At 52.2% G+C, this 5,623-nt stretch overlaps 1 pseudogene; it reads right to left on the reverse strand.

Moving 5' to 3' along the window:
• Nucleotides 1-2,247: 2,247 nt before the first annotated feature.
• On the reverse strand, nt 2,248-4,239 carry LOC103270739 (annotated as a pseudogene).
• Between the last annotated feature and the right edge of the window lie 1,384 nt (nt 4,240-5,623).

The raw sequence follows: 5,623 nt of genomic DNA on the forward strand, positions 1-5,623 counted from the left end.
CTCAACCAGCTTTTTAGCAGATTTAAAACGACAGACACACACAAATAAGAGAATGAGGGGGATGGGAAACATCCGCTTTGTCCCCCTCCAGTCATACTCCTCGTGAAGATATTTCAAACACCTCTTAGCAATTGGCAGGTTGGTATACCCCCAACGCAGACTAACTTTATGCGGAGCCCTCCCGCCATCCACACAAACACACAGCACGTTCTTCAACTCTCCGTCCCAATCCTAGGAGCCTATGGGTTCATCTTCAGACAGTGTTTCCTTCCACTGCCTTTTAGCCCTCTCCTTCAGGCTGGAAGATTACTAGCGGGCTCCGGGAGGTGAATTTTGTCTGCGTATGTCCTAGCCTGTTCCCAGACTCTCCTACGTTCCTCCGGAAGCAGGGTGTTGGAAAGGATTAGGTATATATCATGGAAAGTAAGGCTGTAGGACTGGATGAGGTATTGAAACTCCTTAATGTAGGTGGCAGGATTAGTTGTGTGTGATTCAAGACGTTTTTCTATTTGTGAGAGGTCAGGTAGAGAAGGGGATGTGCACCCTCTGCACCCGCTACTTCGCGGAGGGGAGCGAGGATGACTGGTGCAGCCTTGGATCGGGTTGCCGGAGGGCTCACTGGGGAGTGATTGAAAGGGAGGGTATAGAGGTTGAACTGCTGGGGCAGAAGTGGGTGGAGCAGATGAGGAAGGCGGGGCAGGGGAGCCTTGGGCTGTCTGTAAGGGGGGGCTCATCTGCAGGGTCGAAATCCGAGATGGGAGAGGAGGGAGCCAGGAGGGGGGCTTACGTGGGGACTTTGTAGTGGGGGAGGGGGTCTTGGAGGAGGAAGCACAGACGCCCGTGGGACAATGGGAGGGAGAGAAGCTGTAGAGGGGGTATTTACGGAGGAGAGAAAAGGACTGAATGTAGGGAATCTCTACCCACCATTCTGAAGGCTCACAGAAATTATATAGGCCACTGAGTTTGGTTGTCTAAGGAATATGTTGGCCAGTCCTGTGTGTAGAGGCGAATTAGATGTTTGAGCTTGATATTGGGAGTGAGTGAGAGTGTAGTGAGGTTGTTTAAGAGGCATTTAAGGGGGAAGTTGGCCAGCAGGGATGACGAGCCCCCCACAGAGGGACAGGTGGACTAAATGGGGCATCCCCCGAAGAGTCAGCTGTCCGAGAAGTGTGGCTGCGGCAAAGTCTGTCGTCACAGAGGTTTGGCACAACCAGGGTTCTCCTGGAGAACCGAGGGGTCAAGGCACCTAGCGCTAGGAATTTTCGAAACAGAGAGCACTTGACTGAGTGGCTGGTAGGGAGTATATTCGCGATTCCTGCCGGTCGAACAGAAACGGAAGTCCTGCAGGGTCCACTGTGGGCCAACAGACGTGGGAGCCTCTGAGGTCCACTGCTGCCCGACAGACGTGGGAGCCCTGGAGGAATGGGAACCCTATAGGGTTCGCTGTAGGCTAGCAGACGTGGGGGCCTCTTAGGTCCACTCCTGCCTGACAGACATGGGAGCCCTGGAGTCTATGGGAGATGGACCAGAGGAGGGAGCCTTCAGGGTCTGCTGTGGCCGTGAAGACCAAGACGGGGGGTGTTTCCCCTCGCCGAGGGGTCAGAGGGGCTGGATCCTGAGGTCCGTCCCCTCCGGTGATCCCTGGCAAGTTTTAGGCTTCCTTGTTTGGGGGAGGGGGACTTCCCTATCCAACGATCACTGATGGATGCGGCTTGGGCATTCAAGAGGGTGGGGAAGGCCCGGGAGGGTTGGAGTGGCCACCGGCCGAGTTGGGGTCCCGCCCAAGGGTGAGAGAGACCCGCACAAGGGCGAGAGAGACCCGATCTGAGTCACGGCTCCAATGAAAGAACTTAGGCGCCAGTGACAACTCCACACCCTTTAAGGACCAAGAGATTTATTAAAGCAGCGGCTACAGGGAAAAAAGGAAAAGGGTCTGTAGCCGCGGGGTGGGGGAGGGAGAGAGAGGGAGGGAGAGAGTGAGAGAGAGAGAGCTATGCAGGGAGAGGGGTGTGTTTATGGGCCGGGCAGGGGCTGGCCAGTGCCGTGTTGGGGCTTTATTGGAGGAGACTATGAGGTAGTATTCCTATAGGGAGAAATTACTCGCGCGCAGGTTTAAACTCAGTGCGCACGGGAAACCGTGTGGGGAGAAGCCGGAGCTTCGGGCCTTTGTTGTCTTGGGGGTGGCAGCGCCATCTTGGGGACGCCCTTCTGGCTGCTCTCTGCGCCCTTCACTCATCAGCGCCAGGATTAAAAGGGAAGGGGGGAGAGAGAGAGAAAGAAAACAATGCCACATTCGTTAACTCTCTTGATAATTTTTGATTTCCGGCTGACTGGATGAGGTTCTCCTGTCGCTGTGTCATCCTCTCTGTACACTTTATTGGTGTTATCAGCTTCAACTGTTAGTAATCACCTTTCAGACTGACCAAAAGCACAAGCAAATATTCCTGACTCACTGTCCAAAGACCCAGGTTGCACAGCTGCATGAACTTGCTGAAAATTGTAGCCAGTTCTCCAGTCCCAAAGATGCATAGCGCCACTGTCAGCTCCAGATACAAGTACTCCATCAGAATTCACTGTCAGTGTGCTAATAATAGCACTGTGACCGGAAAGATTCTGAATGAAACTTCCATCAGGGAATGACCACTGTTTTATGTCATCTGGAGAACCTGATGCAAATGTGTCACGTCTGCAATGTGAAATCACAGCCTAGACTGATTTTTTTGTGATTTGTTAATGTCTCTCTTGTTTTTCCAGCCACCAGATCCCACACTCTTATTGTAGTGTCATAGCTTCCTGTAATAATTTGTTTTCTGCAGCTTGACGCCTCACTGTAGCAGCTCGTATGTATGTCCAGATAATGTGTGTACACTGGCTTAGTTCTCACATCCCAGATCCGTGTGGTTGAATCCCGACCATGGGTTACCAGCACACCAACTGTTGAGTACAAATCCATGCACTTAAATGGCCACGATCGTGCCTTATCGCCTTATTGTATCCAGGGTCCCAGCGCTTCACGTGTTTGTCTTCTCCACAAGAGAACAGGTATGGGCTCTTGTACTCACAGTCACACCCCACACAGGACTAATAGGCCCAGTCGGAGACAGTTTTAATTTGCCACCTGCTGAGTCCCAGATCTTTGCAGTTCTGTCGGCAGACCCAGTAGCCAACCACTGGTTTCCAGGCTTCTCAGCAATTCATCGAACCCAGTCATGACGCCCACTGGTAATCCTGCAGAGTCTCCATGGTGGATGCTGCTGGGGTTTCAGCATGGTGGGGGCGTTTTTAGCCCCTAGTGGAGAGTTCTTTGTGTTGCCAGTCTCCATAACAATTGAACTACCCCCTGTAGACTGTGAACAGTCAGGAGCCTCAGGACATCGGTACTCACTTCCACCAGGTGCAGTGCAATTTGTATCAACCCTGACCTGGGGCTAGTCACCAGGACACTGATCACAGGAGAGGACTTGTCATTGTTGAACCCATCACATAGGAGGGCCAGTCTGGGGAAGAAATCCTGGAGAAGGACCAGTGTCTGAGACACCCATTGCATAGAAGGCCCAGTCACTGAGGTACCCGTCACACGTGAGAGCCAGTCACGGGGACACCCATCACAAAGAAGGGCTAGTTGCAGGTATACCCATTATTGATCAGGCCCAGTAACTGGGACACTCATCACAGAGGAGAGCATGTCACTGGGGCAACCATAATAGAGGAGCACTGTGCACTGGGCCACCAATAATAGAGGAGGCCCAGTCACTGGAACACCCATTATTGAGTGGGCCCAGCCAATGGGCAACCGTCACAGAGGGAGAGACAAGCACTGAGCCACCCATTGTAGAAAAGGCCAAGACTCTAGGGCATCTATCACAAAAGAGAGGCAGTCCCTGGACACCCACCAGAGTAGGGCTAGTCACTGGGACACCAGTTATGGAGGAGGCCTAGTTACTGGTATACCTATGACAGAGAAGAATAGTCAGTAGGGCACCCTATTTGGAGGAGGGCCTGTCACTGTGGCCCCAATCAAAAAGGATGTTAATTCCATGGAGCACCTATTATGGAGGAGGCTCAGTCACTATGATACCCATCACAGAGAAGGGCTTGTCGCTTGGGACATCCACCATATATGGCCAGTCACTGGGGCAACAATCAAAGAGAAAGCCCACTCACTGGGGCACACATTATGTAACAGGCCCAGTCACTAGAGCACCCATAAAAATTAGGACCAGTCACTGGAGCACCCATTTTGGAAGAGGCCCAGTAAGTGTGACACCCATCATAGAAGATAGCAAGTGACGAGTGCAAAAATTATGGAGGTGGGCCTGTCACTGGACACCAATCAGAGCAGACCAAGAGAGACTGGGACACTCATATGGAGGAGAGCTAGACACTGAGGCACCAATATGGAGAGAGCCCAGTAACTGAAGGACTGATCACAGTGAAAGGCCAATCACTGAGGCACCCATCATAATGGAGGGTGTGTCACTAGGACCTCCTTTTTGGAGGAGGCCTAGTCACTCACAGATGTAGGCTAGTCACTGGTGCACCCATTATAGAGGAGGCCCAGTCATTGGTAATCCAACCCATTATGAAGGAGGTCCAGTCACTGGGAATCCAATCCTAGAGGAGTACCAGTCGCTCAGGCTATTATTATGGAGGATGGCCTGTCATTGGGCAGCCATAATAGAAATCTAATCACTGGTGCACCCGTCACAGAAAAGAGCCTTTCACTGGGGCACCCACCACAGATGAGAGTCAATAACTGGGGACCCAAAACAGAGGAGGCCAGTCACTGGAACACCCATAACAGTGGAAGTTCAGTCACTGGGGCACTGATTACATAGGACAGCCAGTCACTGAAACTGATAACAGAGGAGGCCCAGTCACTGGGGCACCCATCACAGATGACAGCCAGAAACTGAGGCATCCATCACAGAGGGTGGCTAGTCATTTAGATGCCCATCACAGAAGAGGACTAGTCACTAGGGCATCCATTATATATGAAGGCTAGTTGCTGGTGCACAAAATAAATGGAGACTGAGTCACTGGGGAACATATTCTGGAGGAGGCCCGCCTATCACAAAGGAGAGCCAGTCAATGGGGCACTTATTATGTAGGAGGCTCAATAAGTGGGACATCCATCACAGAGGAGGGCATGTCACTTGGTCAACCATTGTAGAGTAGGACCAGTCACTGACACCGATCACAGAGGAGGCACAGTCACTCTAACACCCGTAATGGAGGAGTGTCTGCCACTGCTGCACCAATATGGAGGAGGCCCAGTCACTGGGGCATGCTTTACAGATGTGGGGCAGTCAGGGGGTCACCCATCACAGAGCAGTGTCACTCACTGGGGCACATATAATGGAGGGCCAGGCACTGGGGCACCCACCACAAAAGAAGGCTACTGACTTGGGTACCCACCAGAGAGGAGAGGCTGTCACTGGGACAACCATCACAGAGAAGAGCCAGTCACTGTGGTACATATCATAGATGAGAACCATTCACTGAGAATCACATAACAGGGGAGGGCCAGTCAATGGGGCACCCATTAGAAAAGGCTTAGTCACTGGGGCTCCAATCACAGAAGAGTGTCGGTAACTCGGGTAGCCATAACAGGGTAGGCAAA

Source organism: Carlito syrichta, unplaced genomic scaffold, assembly GCF_000164805.1.
Source record: "Carlito syrichta isolate Samal-C Ts95f unplaced genomic scaffold, Tarsius_syrichta-2.0.1 Scaffold309916, whole genome shotgun sequence".
In the NCBI taxonomy this organism is placed as follows: domain Eukaryota; kingdom Metazoa; phylum Chordata; class Mammalia; order Primates; family Tarsiidae; genus Carlito; species Carlito syrichta.